Here is a 16,977-nt window from a genome sequence, read left to right as displayed (position 1 = left end):
AAAAAATACATGGCTGCTGTCTGTCCTGGTGCACTATATTGTTCAGAGGTCTTCACAGTGATGACGGGGACATGGGGACATAGGGGGGGGATAGACCATATCTCAGCGTCCTGGTCTCCAGAATCCCCTTCCCATGGGAACGTCTGTGCAGTGACTCACAGTCTTTGTGTCCAGGTCTCTGACAGCTTTTGGCACAGGGCGAAGGTCTCTATCCTCATGGCTTCCCAGTGTTCAGATGGCTGTAGGGGCTCCCTGAGACTGCTCCCCCTTACCCTCTAGCATAGAAGGTGTGGCTCTCTGGGTGTAAAAGTAGCATGAAGACACCTCATTCCTAGCATCTGCCTTCTCACCTACTGCCAGTCAGTGTGATCTCCCCTGTGACCTTACAAAGATTGTCAGGATCAAGGTCATTTCTCAGGCTTTGTTTTCCCGGATGCCGCCATGTCTAACTCTGCCGGGATGGCTCGTTTCTCCTCGTCTCCTGTTCCCCTCTCTCTTGGGTTTATGCTGGGTTTGGCAGGTTCAAACCAAAACAACTCAGAGGGCACAGGAAAAAAAAAAAAACCAAAAAAAAAAAAAACCAAAACCATTCCTGTGTACAGAGTGATGGGGACAAAAGCCAGCAAGGTGTCCCACTGCTGTCCTTTGAAGGTGCTTGTCAGCTTGGTGGTGAGAAGTGCCAGGTGTCACCCCGTGTGACTGGAGATGCCATGAGCTTTTTTTTCCCCTCTCTCTCAGAAAGCCTGCGGCTCAACCTCCAGGCTCTCAGAGGGCCTGAAGCCACATCCGTTTTCTACAGGGATGAAAGGAGACCAGCGGAGCTCCTGGCCTTAGCCATGGGCACCCAGCAGGGACCCTGGGGCTGTGGCTTTGTAAGCCCACCTGCTCTGCCCTCATGGCTCCTCTCTGCCCCTCTTTGTAATCTATGTGGCCATGTGTGGCTGGCACCTCCAGGATGAGCCCTGAGAGGAGGTAGGGAGCTGGCCATGTCTCCTTGCTCCCCTGCGGGTAGGAAGAGAAATCTTGGGGTTTATGTGGCTCGGGAGTCAGACTTAGTCTGGGTTCAGATCTTGACTCTGTCATCCTTACAGAGACAGCCCTGTCACTTCCCTGAGCCTCTGTGTCCTCATCTATAACTAAAGCTTCAGGCTGTAGTGATTGTAACTTGGATGAAGGATTTTTTTCTTATAGGTCACAGCTCAGGGGATACAGTGCAGCGTGGAGAGAGAAACATGGCAGTGAGACTCTTAGGTGGCTCTTCATTTCTACCCGGGATGAGGAATGGGGTCAAGATGTAACCCATAGGCCCACACTGTTCCCCCTAATAACTCTCTTCTCGTGAGGCTCTGCCCCCTTTTATTAGATAGATATTCTACAGCTGTTTCTCCAGGTCTCTTCTCCCTCTCTTGGCATGGTCTTTTGCAGAGCAGACAATTTTAATCAATTTTAATCTTCATTATTTGCTGTAGAAGACTGATTTTTCTTTTATTTTATGTGACTGTGTGTATGCACATGAGTGCAGTGCCCATGGAGGCCAGAAGAGGGTGTCAGGTGCCTGGGAGCTACAGGGACAGCTGCCTGACTTAGGTACTAGGAACCAGACTTAGGTCCTCCGCAATGGCATCTTAACTGAGGAGCCATTTCTCCAGCCCTCAAGCCTTGTAATATAATGAGGTCAAGCAATCGTTTCTTTCAGGTCTTTGACCGCCATGTCCCAGGTCATCTAGGCAGCCTCCCGGTTCTCACACAGCATGGTATACTGTTCTGTCCGTTTTGAGTTGATTTGGGTGAAGGCTGGCAGGTCTCGGACTGGATGTTTCTGTGTGTGGCTGTGGGCTATGGATCAGCACCGTTTGTGGAGTGACTAATCTCTTCTCCCTCACAGTGCCTTTTCTCTTTCATCAAAGCTCCCTCGATGGCATTTCTATTGTTCTTTGCTGGGCTCTGGGCTCTGTCCTTCCTCTGTCATGCCGAAGTGTCTAGAAGTGACGGTTCTTCTGTCAACTGTGCATGGGCTTTCTAGATCTCTTGTCTTCACAGAAACCTGGCTTTTGGTTGACCCTTTTTCTTTTCCTTTCTTTCTTTTCTGTTTTGTTTTTGTTTTGCTTTGCTTTTTGAGGCAGGCTTTCTCTGTGTAGCCCTGGCTGTCCTGGAACTCACTCTGTAGACCAGGCTGGCCTCGAACTCACAGTGATCGGGCTGCCTCTGCTCCCATGTCCTGGGATTAAAGACGTGCTTGATAGACATCTCATTGAGTCGGCAGATCCAGTCAGGAAGAGCTGATACCTTGATGGTACTGAATCTGGCTGTCCATGAACATGGGATGTCCATCAGTCTACTTAGCTCCTCGCCTCCATGCGTGAGAGTTTCCCAGTTTTCCTCTTCCGCTCCTGTGTGAGATTTGAAGGTTCAGTGTTTTCTGCACAGAGAAGGCTTCATGTGCAGGGACACCACCATTCCTCATTGGTTGATTGACTTTTTTTTTTTTTTTTTTTGAGTCAATGTTTTACTTAGTAGTCCTGCCTGTTTTGAAACTCACAGTGATCCTCCTGCCTTAGCCTTCCAAGTCCTGGGAATGCGGATGACTCTTATTCTGCCACTGCGGGACGTTTGAGAGACTTTCAGTCTGAGGCTCCCTTAGCAGTTCGTGAGTGTCTGTTGATGCAGAGGGACTTGTGGGCGTCCCAGGCAGAGATCACAGTTCCTCAGATATAACCATTGACCTGGATGCTTGGTGACACTTGCTTATGGGATCCCCATCAAGTGTGGGGGGAGACCCTCCATTAGGACAGACAGAAGTGTCTCCAGGGAACTTCCTGGAGCATCCCATAGGGAGAGACACTGGTGTGAAGGGAAACCTGGCTGGCTCTGGACAACGTGTGGATAGATATAGCTAGAGACGCTCATAATGACTTCCAAGCAGGGTGGCACCTCCCCCCCAGCTAAGTATGGCCTTCAGGTGTTTTCAACACATCTATCTATCTATCTATCTATCTATCTATCTATCTATCTATCTACCTACCTACCTACCTACCTATCTGTTTATTTGTTTGTGTACGTTTGCATGTATGTATGCATGTGGTATGTGTGTATGTGTAGGTACCAGAAGAAGATGTCAGACATCCCATTCCATCACTCTTTGCCTTATTTCTTGAGACAGGGTCTCTCACTGATCCTGGATTTAGGTTGGCAGCCAGCAAGCTGCTGCTATCCTCCTGCCTCAGCAACCACCCGCCCCTAGCACTGGAGTTATAGGTGCTGCTCTAGTGAGCTTCAGCTGTCAAGGTGACACAGCCTATGGTCATGTCTGTGAGGGATTGTCTCAATGGAGGACTGATATAGGAGGGCACAGTCCACTGTGGGTGGCACCATCCCTAGGCTTGGCCTTGCCAATGAGCCAGTAAACGCTGTTCTTTCGTGGTCTGCCTCAGGTTCCCGCCTTGTGTTCCCTCAACAGTATGCAGAACCTGTAAGATGCAATACATGCTTTGGGTAAAAGTGTGCTATCACAAGGGATGAAGGGCAGATGCTCATGCATAGACCACACACACACACACACACACACACAGGTGGGTACTGGGGATACAAACTCAGGTTCTTGTGCTTCTGTAGCAAGTGCTCTTAGCCCAGCTCCCCTTTGATACATTGTCACATAATGTGTTTCTGATGTTAGCAGAATGACTACTATGCTTTAAGTGCCATTACACCATTTCTCTTTACTCAAGGGCGCACATCTTTTATATCTTTTGTTTGGTTTTTGGGTTTTTGAGACAGGGTTTCTCTGTGTAGCCCTGGCTGTCCTGTAACGCTCTCTGTAGACCAGGCTGACCTCGAACCCACAGAGATCCTCTTCAGAGTCTCTGCCTCCTGAGTGCTCTCTCTTTAATTTATTTAAAATTTGAGGCAGGGTCTCATGTAGCCCAGTCTGCCCTCAGAATGTGGCTGAGGATAAACCATCTGTTTACATGGCTTTGGGGATGGAGCCAGGGCATTGCACACGCTCAGCGGGTACTCTGCTACCTGAACCACGCCCCAGGTCCAGCCGTTCCTTAAGAGATAGCAGTAAAAGGATCTAAGTCATTCATCTGAGGGATTTGACTGCCTCCAACCTGTGTCTGTGTAGACGCTGTACTGACTGTCCTGGCTGGGTGACTTTTTTTTTTTTTTTTTTTGTAAAAAGCTTCCTTTACCTCTCTGTGGCTCAGTTTCTTCAGTTGTAAAACAGAGGCCCTAAAGCTGCTCACCTCCTTTATTTTTGACGATTGCATGAGTTGATCGATAAACACTTGGCGTGTGGGGACAGGGCTTTCCAGTACAGTTGAGGTGCACTGGCCTAGAGGGCGTTCTGTCCTGCAGAGGAGCTGAAGCTAACAGGAGACCTTCAGTGAGAGGCTGGAATAGCCTTCAGTTTTGCTGCCATGTAAATAAATAAACACACAAATAAATAAATAAATCTACAAGCGTAATGGCCAATAATAATAATAGAGAACAACCAGACGATGCCCAGTGAAGTTGGAATTTTAAATAAATAACTCTCACTGCAAAGATGTCCTACAGGATATTCGAGATATATTTAACAGTTAAAAAATAATAATCAGTGCATCGTGTCTGTGACTCACACTGATGCGTCCATTTAGCTGGGCAACCTGGGTGGCTTGCTCTCTTTAGTTTACTTATTTTTATTTTACTCCAGTTTTCAGTTTTTAGACAGTGTCTTGCTGTGTAGCTCAGGCTAGCCTCAAACTTAAAGTCCTCCTGCCTCAGCCTCCTGAGTGCGGGGTGGGATTTGGGCCGCTGGTTGGATCTGGCAACCCCCTCACCTTGAGTCTCTTCCAGGCGCCAGAGTAGCCATCCTAGAGGCTGTGTCCTGACCCGGCTGAGTTTCTCAATTGATTCGGTGAGATGTGTTATGAGGAGCTCCTGGCTTGTCCCCGCACCCTGTGTTGCCCTGTCACAGGCCCAGGTGCTTCCTAACCAGGACACAGGCCTGTGAGTTCTTCAGGACATTGAATCAAGGGTCACATGTGGGTCCTCCTGCACCAAGAGGGTCCTCTGTGTGCTGCGCCCTGCAGTCGGCTCTGGGCAGCAGATGAGCAGGCTGGCGCTGTCTGCTTCTCATCCCGGCAGACGCCAGAGCCAGGCTGGGGACATCCTAGCACGGGCCTCCGAAGCTGAACCCCGGCTGCAGGGAGCCTGGCTGTGGGGAGACGGGCTGTGGGCAGCCAAGCTCGCATTGATCGCAGTTCTTGGAAGGCCCGTCACGAGGACAACAGGCAGAGAGTAAACAGTGCGTTGGTGGCCAGCAGCTGCCAGAGTCGGGCCAGCTCACTTCTAGGGACTGGCCGGTACTGTCCATTGCCATCGAGGACTTGCTGCCACTGCCCTCCTCCAAGTCTAAGACCTCCTGAGACCCTCTGGCCAGGTAAGGTTGGAACTGGCTCCAAGTCTGGTCCCTGGGCTCTCAGCATTGCCTCTTTCACCCGCCCCCTCCCTCCTGGAGCCTTGGGGGCTTCTGGCTCCTTTGTTCATTCATTCCGTCGTGACTAGACCCTCTCCCAGGCCTGACAGCACTGTGCTCTGTAGAGAGGGAACATCTTGCCTCAGCCCCTAACCCTGGAGCTGTCTCCTGCTTGGCTCTGGGGGTCAGGCTGGTATCTGTGTTGCCGTGGGCTGCCCCCCAAATGGCTGGCATAGGGACAGGCAGAAAGGGCCCACGATGCGGGTCCTGGAGCCCCCCACGCAGACTCTGCTTTGAGAAGGGCATGGGTGGCTACAGATTGGCATGGCTGTTAAGAGCAGATTCTCAGGTCCTGAAGGGTCTGCGGCAGGAGCAGCCAGTCAGTGGCTTGCTGGAAACTCAGGCATCTCAGTGGCCAGGGGCATGGAAGCCCTCGGGTGCTCTCAATGCTGGTTCTCTTGCGTGTTTTGTGTGTTTGTGTTGCAGAAACGCCTGTGATGCTTTGGGTTTTGTGTGTTTGAGTGCTTGCGAACGGTCAGTGCTGAGCTGGATAGTGGGAAGAGGGCCATGACCTTGTAGGTCTCAGTACTGACGAGCCCAGGTTCAGAAAGGCCTGACGTCTGATCTGGGGTCCAGGGTTTGCTTGTGTGCCAAACAGTATGCGAAGTGAGCCTCAGGAGACTGGAGTTTGTAGCATCCTGATTTAAGGGAGAGTACTTAAAACACAGAGCAGTCAGTTTGTTTTTCTGCAGTCACACAGCCGGTATGTGGTAGAGCTGGGTTTTGAACCCTGTACTTGGCTTTCAAACACAATCACATGCGGTTCCGCTAGACTCTCATGCCCTGGAGCACAAGTGGAAGTCATTATCACAGAGGAGGTGGGGCGAGTTCAGCTGGGTGTGCAGGTAGGTGACCGTATCAAGGACTCTAGAGGGCTGTGCTGGGCCAGTGAGCTCAGTACCTGTCCTTTCCTTGTTCTCCCATCCTGGACTGTGACCTGGAGAACTGGCCATTGGAGGCTCAGAGAGGTGGTGCCACTGCCCAAGCTCACACAGCTAAGATGTGGTGGAGCTAAGATTCAGACTGCTCAGCTGTGTGCTTACCCTGACGTTGCTTCTCCCAGCGGCCCCGGGTCAGGGAGCATCTGACTCTCCCGGTCTGTTCTCCCGGTCTCCGGGCCAACCCATTCCCAAGCCCCGTGGAAGCCGCTTCCATTTTCTCCTCCCATATTTATCCTTCCCCTTGGGTCAGCTGTTAAATGCAGGCCGTGAAGCTACTATATTAAATTCAGATGGCCTTGTTGCCCTGAGAGTCCCTACTTGCTCAGCAGAATGTAAACTGACAGGGTATGTGTATACTGGGGGAGGGGGAGGAGGGTGGGGAGGAGGGGGAGGAGAGAGGGGAGGAGGGGGAGGAGGTGATGTGATGGAGCATGTTTCTTTGATCTTGCTTTGGTAAGATTTGGCTCTCAGGAAGGCTCTGATTCAAGGTCAGAGAGCTTAGAAAGCAGCAAGAAGGCCAGGACCGCCCCAGGGGGTCCCCACTAAACATACCAGCAGCCATCTCTGGGCACCTCTGGCCAGCACCCCACACAGCCTCAGAGCCTTCCTTTGTATGAGGAGGCAAACATCTGAAGGATATAGTTTGGCTGGGCCTCCTTTGCCAAATGTCACTCCGAGGCTTTGTTTATTCATCCTGTTTCTATAGTTCAAGGGAAACCATCTCTTAACTTGGGACTCAGGAATGGCCTTCCTCAAGCCTTGTGTCCCCAAAGGCCCTGGCCAAGCTGCCCATCCTCCTCAGAGAGGCCTTTTAGTCAAAGGCACAGCCCGGGCCAGGTCCCAGCGGACGCCAGTAATGTATTCACAGGCGTGACACGCAGCCCCCGCGTGTCCTGAACCCCGGCCTCCCGGGATTGGTGAGGCCACACCATCGATCCAAAGCCCTGGACCGATGCCCCAGTCTAAATCCATCAGGCCCAGCAAGCCCCCCTGGTCGTGGGCCACTGAATAATTTACGGTCCCTGGGAGCAGTGGGGAGCGGGTCACTGGAGTTCATGGGTTAATAACAGGTTTGGTTTTCGATGTCAGCAGCTCTCCCGATAACGTATGAAAGAATCCTATTCTGTTGATTAGATTTTGAAATGGATCAATTTTTAATCAGCCAAACACCTGACTCACTCAATAAGCCCTGTATTGTGCAGACAGGATGGAGGCTGGCTTTATTTACAGGAGTGTTTGTTTTTTTGGGGGGGAGACCTGTACGCAAATGCCCGCCCCCCTCCCTCCTCCTGGCAGAAATTGACCGGGTTATCTCTGACCTCAAATGGCAGCGTTTGATTCTCTTTCTGATTAGTTGGGAAATCTATGGGTCTGTTTAAGAGATAAGAATGACAGCTAACAGTTTGATTCAGTTCTCGTGCTTATTGATGAAGAGAGCATTTATTTGCCAATGAAGAAATTTTGCTTAATGTAACATTGAAAAAGGAAGAGGAGACAGCGCTGGCTCTGGGCTCTGGCTGTGCCAGGGGGTGGAGGGTTGCTGGGTTCCTCGGGGCTACCCTGCGAGGTTCTTAAAACAGTAAACAAATACACCAAACTGTAAAGATGATGGAAACGGAGCAGGGTGTGGCACTCGGGGGATCACTTTATTTATTCACTCAGCAAACACCAGAACTGGTAAGTTCAGACTCCAATGGAGGACAGCATGGGGGTGGGGTGAGGGGATGGTTCTGGCAGTTCTGGGCCCTGGTCAAGTGGCCAAGGAGGAAGTGGTGTTGGGCCAGCCCTGCCTAGAGTGTCCTTGGTCCATGGGGGCCAGAGGGCCATTAGTGAAACTTAAGCACTTCACTGTAGATGAGCCCTCACCTCAGGTCTTCCTGCAAACTCAAGAGCTGGGAGCAGGGGCCAGAGAGGATGTGTTAGGGCTGGGCCTCCAGCGTGCCTTTACAAGCCAGGGCCTTGAGTAGACAAACAAGCAAATTAGAGCAGCCTTCACTCTAGAACCTTCTAGAAGAACTCATCAGAAACTGCTGGTGGTGGGAGTCCCTGAGATGCGTTCTTGGGTAGGCTAGTTTGCTCTTTCTACTGAGGCATGTGCTGTCATTTGGAGGTATACCTTGGCATGCACCTGGGGACCAGCAGTGGCGTTCAATGTCCCCACGAGGGCTCCAAGGGTATGGTCACTTGCCTGCCGCTGTGATCATTCAGCTGTGTGCAGGGAGTGGGGCTCAGGGCAGCTGCCATCCCCCTCCTTAATGTGACTGGTGGAAGTCATGAACTTGGTGGCCCCTGGAGCAACCTCGATAGGATTCCACTCTCCCAAGGCCTCTTGGTCCAAGCTTGGTAGGTGTGGCAACTCATCGCAGGGAGACCTCTGCAAAAAGAGCCAGCTGAACTGGTGTTAGAGAAAGCTCGGGGCTCTAGCTCTGGCCTGTCACTCGAGTTCCGTGTGACCTGAACGGGATCTGGTTTTCTGGGCCTTTGTTTCTCGAGGATAGAATGGGAGTTAAGAGGAACGTCACGATTATCTCAGGGCCTGTGGGCCTCCTGTCCCGTCTTCTCATGCAGCCCCTTCATTTGGCTGGTAACCACCCCCAAAAGAATGTTCTTTGCACGCCCATGCACAGGACACTGCTGGGCCATCCTCACCCCCCTCAGCTCTCAGCACGAATGATCGCAGACTCTGCACACTTCTTTTGCTGATCGATTCTTCTCATTAAAATGCCAGCTCCGAGAAGGCAGGGGCTTTCGTCTCTTTTGCGTGCCTTCCTGGGTCAAGCACCTGCAGTGGCATCTGGGACACAGTTAAGTTCCTGGGGGGGGGAGGGTGCTGGGGGGGAAACGAGACGAGTTGACGTCATCTCAGCAGCAAACTCTCTTGTGCATTCTTGCTCACGTGACTGCCTGGAGCTCTTTGAGCCATGCGGTTTCCTCCTCCGTCGGATGCTGAGATCTCTCCTAAGACGTTGGCAACAGTCAGCCGATGCGGATACTGAGTCTTAGTCCACCACCGGAGGAGCATATGATTCTTCAGTACACAGGGGCTGGAGGAGCTGTCAGTACGTATTTCTGTAGGCTGAAAAGCCAGGCTGCGCTGGTGGGGACCGAGAATCACTTCTCTGTCAAGAGGACCTGACCTGGGCCTCCATGGTAACCAGAAGTCAAGTCTATTCCCCCAAAACTCCCAATATGAGGGACTGACTCCCCAGGCACAGGTAGGGGTGGAGTTGGCCTCTCAAAGAGCAGCAGTAGGAGGGGCTGGACAGGGTGACATCAGGACCTCATGGTGATCAGGGTGATTGCAGATACCTGGAAGAGCCCTGGTGTGGAGACTGCATCATGTGTAGCTATAACAGAGCTCCCAGGCCTTCACCTGCTAGTGACCATGCGTCTGGCTTTTTTCCAAAGCCACAAGGCCACCCTTTCTCTGAGTTGAGCGTACCAGAGCATGGAGCCCCACCGTCCGTTCCTGGGAGTGTTTCCCTAGAGGAAGAGCCGGGGTCTGGTCTCTCGGAGGGAAGTAATGATTCTTGAGTTCAACTGAGTGACAGATCCAAGGTCTAGAAGAAAGGGATTTTTCCTGTGACATTCGTCGGACACCTACTCTGTGCACACCACAGGGGCCAGCCTGGTGCTCACAGGGATTGGACTCTGGTGGTAGGGCCCATTGTGTGATTGCTGATGTACCCTCCACAATAAGGATGGGGGGGCAGTATGTTGGGGCTGCCAGGGTAGCTGGGAAGAGAGGCTCCAGGGTGACCTGCTTGGGACCCAGAGAATTTAGTAGGTGGCTTTGGTGGGGTCCTTGCCACAGAACCTAAGGCAAGCCCACAGTGGCTTCTGCTTGAGCCCTGGGGGAAGAGAGGTTGGTGGTTGGGAGAGGGAACCTTGGGTCACCGGGGGACAGGAGGGTCTATACGCCCTTTCCTTCTAGAGTTCACAACCTGTGGATGTGTTGAGAGATTACCTGAGAGAGCAAACTTTTTCCCTTCTCCCTCCCCGCCCCCCCAATCTTTTTTAAGGCCAGTTTAAAAAGGCTTTCTTTCCCCCCTTCTCCCTGCGAACAGGCCAGGGGCTGTTACGGAAATAGTAAACAAGGGTGCTCGCAGAAGCTGCTCTGTTTTAATTAGGGCATTAAAGTAGCTTAGCGCTTACACTTTATATTTTTTGTGAACTTGATTGTATAGCATTTTAAATACCTGTGAACGTTTTAAGGACTCAGGGCGATGGATTATTTGCAGTTTCACAGGAAGCTTCTATTTTAAAAGCAGGCCAGGGTGAGGGGCAGTGCAGGCTTCGCTGCGGTGCCTCCTGGGGGGGTGGAATAAGTCAGACTGATGTTGACTGATGACCAACGGTGCCTGGCTCTTTCTTACTCAGCCACTTTAGGGTCCCCTCTGCAGAGGGTGCACCCTCCTGGGTGCCGAGCCAGGACCCCTACGAGCCCTGGTTGCTCCCAAGCCCTGGTCTTTTCCCAATGTGGCATATATATATATATTCCTCTCCCTCCCCAAGGCCTTGGGCAAGCATCCTGATGCCCTCCTATCCTCACCCTTCCATTCTGACTCCCCACGCTCTGCATTCCGCCATAATCCAGGCTTGCCTGTGGTTCCCTATTCTCTGAGCATATAGTCATCTTATGAATTTATATATATATATATATATATATATATATATATATATATACATATATATGCATATGTATGTGTATGTGTGCACACGTGTACAGATTTGTGTGGAGGTCAGAAGTCAAAATCAGGTGTCTTCCTCAATTATTCTCTGCCTTAAAAAAAAAGTAATTTAGTTAATTTGATTCTTATGTGCATCAGTGTGATGGTGTCCTCTGGAACTGGAGACACAGTTGTGAGCTGTCAGGGGGGTCCTGGGGACTGAACCTGGGCCCTCTGGAGTAGCAGCTGGCATTCTTAACTACTGAGCCATCTCTCTAGCCCCGCCCCCTTCTTTTTCTTCTTCTTCTTCTTCTTCTTTTTTTTTGAGAGCAGCATCTTTCGCTGAACCTGGCACATGCCAACTAAGCTGGCATTCCAGGGGATCCACTTGTATCCACGTCCCCTGTGATGTGTGATGAAAGAGAAACATTGCCATATCTGTCCTTTACACAGGTGCTGGGTGGGAGTGGAGCTCAGGTCCCTGGGCTTGGATGGCAGGCACTGCTGTATTGGCTCCTGAGCACCCCCCACCTTGTGCCCCCGCCCCTGTTGGTATTAGACCAGTGGTTCTCACCCTTCCTAACACTTCGGCCCTTTAATACAGTTCCTCATGTTGTGGTAACTCCCCCTACCCCAGCCAAAAAGCTACTTTGTTGCAACCTCATAACTAGAACTTTGTTAATGTTAAACCCCCCCAAAGGGGTCGCTACCCACAGGTTGAGAACCACCTGCACCAAGCACACAGCTAACTTCCCTGCCCACCAGAGCTGGAGGGGAGTAAAGTAATTGTAAACTGTGTGGTGAGTGGGTCTGAGCACCCTAGAGACTCCCTCCACTTAAAGGCTCCATCCTTAGCCTGAGGTTGGGAGGGGGTGGAGCCTCTAAGAGGCCGCCTAGTGGGAGGAAGTGAGACCACTGGGCATACCCTTGAAAATGCTGCCCAGGGCTTTCTCTGCAGAGGGAAGCTGTTTGCCAGGTTCGGAAAACACCGGGAAGCCAGTGGGCCAAAAGGGTAAAGTGGGTAAAGCCAAAAAACCACTCTGCTTGCTTTTGGTTTGGACATATCCTGGGTTTGTTTGTGCCACAGGACCTTTGCACATGCCATGGCCTTGCATGATTCCTTCAGTTCTCACTTTCAGAGAGTCCATCCCTAACCCTTTTAGGGGAAACACTCCCTATCCGTCCGTATTCTGTCTACACTCTTGCTTCCTTCTCCACCATGTGGCTCAATCTTCCATCAGGTGGTAGGTTGTTTATCTGACATCATCCTGTGTTGCAAAATGCTGTTCTCTGCTAGCTCCTCATCTGGCAGTTGGGGCTGAGTGGATTTCTTGTCGGTGATGGCCGCTGGAGAACACTCCTGAGCCCGTTGTTGCCTGGAAGGTGCACTCAGTGTGACGATGGGGATCCGGGATGTAGTGGCAGGCTGCCTGAGGCGTCCAGCTCAGACCTCACCTAGCCTGCAGCCCGATACCAGGCCCTTGAAGCAGCAGACTGACGACAGACATACAGCAATGGCCTTGGTGGTGGCCCCTGCCACCAGCTGCTGAATCCTGTTATAAAGGAAGGACGTGCCTTCCGTTCCTGCCAGAAACACTGGTGATATGGCAAGCTGTGGTAGAAATTTTTAATCCTGGCTGGAGTTTCTACCTTGCCTTTGACCATTTAGTTCCTGGATAAAAGACACACACACACACACACACACACACACACACACACACACACACACACAGATGGCCTTTATATTTATAATAAGCCTCAAGTAGCACAAGAGCTGGGCAGATATCTACCCTCTATGCTGTTAGAATCTGCTTTCCTATCCATAACCCTAGGTTATCACTTACTGTTTCATCTGGGCTGCTTTTAACTCCAGTTGGCCAGCCCTCAGGGTCATGTTTTTTTTACTCCTAACCCATGGCTTCTCCTTCCTCCTCCTGCACCTTCTGCTTCTTCCCCACGTGGTTCTCCTCTGACCCCAAGCCCAGGAAACCTAACCCCCCCCCCACCTATGTCTCTTCTGCGCCGCCATTGGCTGTTGGCATCTTTATTTTCCAATCAGGGTCACAGGTCTATTTGCAGCCACCAGGAGTGCCCCGCCCCCTCACTCAGCATCACAGTAGACAGCAAGACCCAAACCTCAACTGTAAGCTACTTATTCCCTCGGTGCCACAGCTGGTGCCCATCTGGCCTGAGAGTAGGGGAGAGCCCTAGGGTAGGCCTGAGATTCCTGTTGGTTCGTGGATGGATGAAGCACAGGGGCCTCTGATGCCAGGGACTTTGTGGCCCAGGGCGCATCCAGTGGGGGGAACCGTTCGGATCAAAGGGAGCAAGTCCGGCTGACCTGATGATTTCTTTCTTCTACTGATGAGAGCTCGGAACACATCGATTGAGGTGATCAACATTTAGATCTTTCATAGTTAATGAGGAGCTGTCTGATTGATATTGGAAACAGTCACTGCCCGGGGCTTTTAATGAAGCCCACAGAACGGAGAGAGAGACACTTGACATTACAGGTAGAGGGATGTGGGCACGTGGAGAGCAGGGTTCTTTTGCAGCCTCTACCCCTCCTGGCAGTGAGTGTATCCTCTGACCCATCCCTTGGCCTCTGGGACTCTTTGTATCATCTTCTGTGACGTGGGAAGGGGGGGAAGGGGTGGTCTTATTCTCTCCGGGGAGACTTCGTGGCTTGTGAGGGTCAGAAGTGACATTCCATGCGAAGCTCTTGGCATGATGGGAACACAGCGAAGTTTCCTCTTGGTACCTGGCCATGAGGTGAGTGCCTCAAAACCCTGCAATGCTGTAGAAATGGTGTACTGTCGAATTTTTCCCACTGCTGTGGGTGACAGTGGTGACCTAGACGAAGGTAGACACTGCCTTCTCTGGTCAGCATATCTTCACGCTCCTGGGCTTGGCCATGTGCGATCCAACCAGTCACTGGATTCTGTGTCAGCAAAGGCAGTAGGGTATGTGTAGGGGTGACTCATGGCTCTGACATCCTTTTGCCTAGAGCAACACTTGACCATAGTAGGAACTCCGGTTTTTGTTTTTGTTTTTGGATTGAGTGTCAGAACCTGCCTGGAAGGGGAGTCTAAGAACCAAGGGCAAGATCCCAAAGAAATGGAAACTTGAAGTTGATACAAACCTGCACAAGGATGTCCCTGGCAGCTTTATGCACAAAAGCCTGAGATTGAAAACAAGCCAGCTGCTCTTCAGTGAGCCCACGGTTAGACCTGTGGCATTTCCATGAGTCCATGGTTGTATTATGGTATGCTCAGATGACGGTTAGACTGTGGTAAATCTACGTTAGCCCATGGCCTGATTGTGGTATGTCCATGTGAACCTTTGGCTACACTGTGGTACGCCAATGTGGGCTTCTGTCTAGACTGTGGTACGCCCATGTGAGCCCATGCTTATAGTATGGTATGCCCATATGAGCTGGTGGTTAGGCTGTGGTGCACCCACATGAGCTGTTGGCTAGACTATGGTATGCCCAAGCAAGCTTTTGCCTAGACTGTGGTATGCCCATGTGAGCCTTGGCTAGACAGTGGTGTATCTACATGAGCCTGTGATTAGACCAGTACGCCTGTGAAAGCCCTTGGTATGTCCACACTGGAGTACTCTGATCATTGCTAAATAAAAGAGTAAAGAAATGTTAGTGAACAACATGGAAGAGAGAGTAAAGAATTGTGTTGAGTTGGGGCTGGTGAGATGGCTCAGTGGGTAAGAGCTCTGACTGCTCCTCCAAAGATTCTGAGTTCAATTCCCAGCAACCACATGGTGGCTCACAACCACCCATAATGAGATCTGACACCCTCTTCTGGTGCATCTGAAGACAGCTACAGTGTTCTTATGTATAATAATAAATAAATCTTTAAAAAAGAAAAAGAATTGTGTGGTGTGAATTAAGCCCCGTAACCAAATGACTCCTTTTTCTGGGGGAGGAGGAAGAGGGACAGGGTCTCAGGTAGCCCAGGATGGCCTTGGGCTTACTAGATAGCATAGGATGACCTTGAACTCCTGACTGTCCTGCCTCTACCTCCCAAGTGCCAGAATCACAGGCTTTGGACCACCTGGCCCCTCAAGGATTCCATGTGGTGATAGGAGGATTCCCTGTGGTAATGTCACCATGTTACAGAGATGGAAACAGAGGACTTAAGGGGCTTGCCCAAAGACACACAGCCTGTGTATAATGAGAAGGCAACTCAAACCCCCCCAGGCCCGTGACTTGGAATTCCTGCACAAAGGGTTCCCTGGGCTTGCAGGGCTGCCTGGTCCTGAGGGAACCACCGTCCTTGTGTCTCAGCCCTGCCCTCTGCCCTCCTCCCCTCACCGAGGACGTTGCTGTGATTTGTTAGATGTTGTTATACTTGCTTAGAGGTGGGGAAACTGAGGCAGGGGGAGGGACTGGGGCTATTCAAACTGAGACAAGGTCTCCTAGCCCCAGTTCCCGGGGATCGGACACAGCAGCTGTTTAGTTTATCATGCTCTGATGCGTTCTTGGAGTTCCCCCTGTCCCGGGACAGTGGCCCCAGGATCCAGGCTCTGTAGGCCACTTCTAGCTGAGCTGAGATCTAGTCTGTAGGCACCAGGCTGGGGCCTTGGGCATCTGCCTGCTCTTCTCTACCCCAGCGCAGCCTCCTTTCTGAGAGGGATGAATTGGTTAAGGAAGGAAATGTTTATAGGGCTGGTGAGGTGGCTCAGTTCGAGTGCTTACATGAGACTTGAGTTCGGATCCCCAGCACCCAGGGACGAAGTGGGACATGTTAAAGCACAGACCTGTAAAACGCCAGTGCTGGGAAGCTGGGGTATTGAGAATCCCAGGGGCTCTTTGGCCAGCCAGTATAGCTGAAGCAGAGAACTCTAGGCCAGTGAGAGGCTCTGTCTCAAAGGAGGTGGGTGTCGTTCCTGAAGATGACACCTGAGGTCATATTCGCACGCACACACACACACCACATACAAACATACATGTGCACATGCACGAGCACTCACACACCAGCACTGTCACAGAGAGAATGACCCTGGTGGGGCAGCTGGCCCCGTTTGGCCTTTCTGCTCAGGTGTATGTGGGGGAATAGTCACACCTCAGGGTTAGTCACACCTCAGAGTGACAGAAAAGGCTCTGCCTCAGACGCGCCTTTCCAGGAAGGCCTGAAGCCAACAGCTAGCACCAGACTAGCCAAGGTCAAGGTCCCAGTATTGAACACACAGCCCCCATGTTGACTTTTCCCAGCCCTAAGAACCTTCTAGAGATCCCCATCATTGCTGCTAGCTTCTGTGTGGTCTGTGTAGAAGAAGAGCTGCTGGCACATTCTGCAGGCGGGAGCTAGACATGGCCGTCATGTGTACCCACATGATCCATCCGGAGGTGGGAGTCTGTACTGCAGGCGTTGGGCCACATGCCTTCTACGGCTGTCCTCCCTGGTATCCCTCCGTCAGTTTCAGGCAGCTGTCTCTTTCTACATGGGCGGAGACAGTCATGGGGGTGGGGCCACCCTAGCCCTGTGTGCCACCATCACTTGATTTGTTGACCCTTCCAAGGTCCTAGATCTGGCCACGACTCGGGTTCTGAGACGATGTCAGTTTTTGGGGGTCAGGCTTCAATGCAACTCAGCATTATTAGTAGATATTTGTGGTGAGGGTATCTTCTATGCTTGGAATTTGGGGTGGCAGATAAAAGGATGCTGGGGACTCCTCCCCTAAGGGTGACAGGGACAGGGGGCTTTGCGGGTCTGTCTGGATGATGTTTGCCTCTCTGTAACTGCGGGAACAGCTACAGATGAGCCGTTTGCCATAATGGGGCACTGGCCAGAGGTTGCTAGATGGACCTTGCTGAGCCCCACCACCTCCC

At 51.6% G+C, this 16,977-nt stretch overlaps 1 protein-coding gene across 15 annotated transcripts in view; it reads left to right on the top strand.

The window, feature by feature from the left end:
• The window catches only part of Cux2 (cut-like homeobox 2), a 192,454-nt gene that overhangs the window by 25,680 nt on the left and 149,797 nt on the right, over positions 1 to 16,977 (top strand). Inside the window, exon 1 of one of the 15 annotated variants that reach the window (XM_011248172.3) lies at positions 4,726 to 5,422. The exons of the other annotated variants lie outside the window; for them this stretch is intronic. The gene's annotated coding sequence lies outside the window, so the exon portion shown is untranslated. Of the gene's footprint in view, positions 1 to 4,725; positions 5,423 to 16,977 lie in introns of those variants that run through there. 15 annotated transcript variants of the gene reach the window in all.

The sequence above is a fragment of the Mus musculus genome, chromosome 5 (genome assembly GCF_000001635.26).
Source record: "Mus musculus strain C57BL/6J chromosome 5, GRCm38.p6 C57BL/6J".
Taxonomy (NCBI): Eukaryota; Metazoa; Chordata; class Mammalia; order Rodentia; family Muridae; genus Mus; species Mus musculus.
This window is presented reverse-complemented; position numbering and strand designations above follow the sequence as displayed.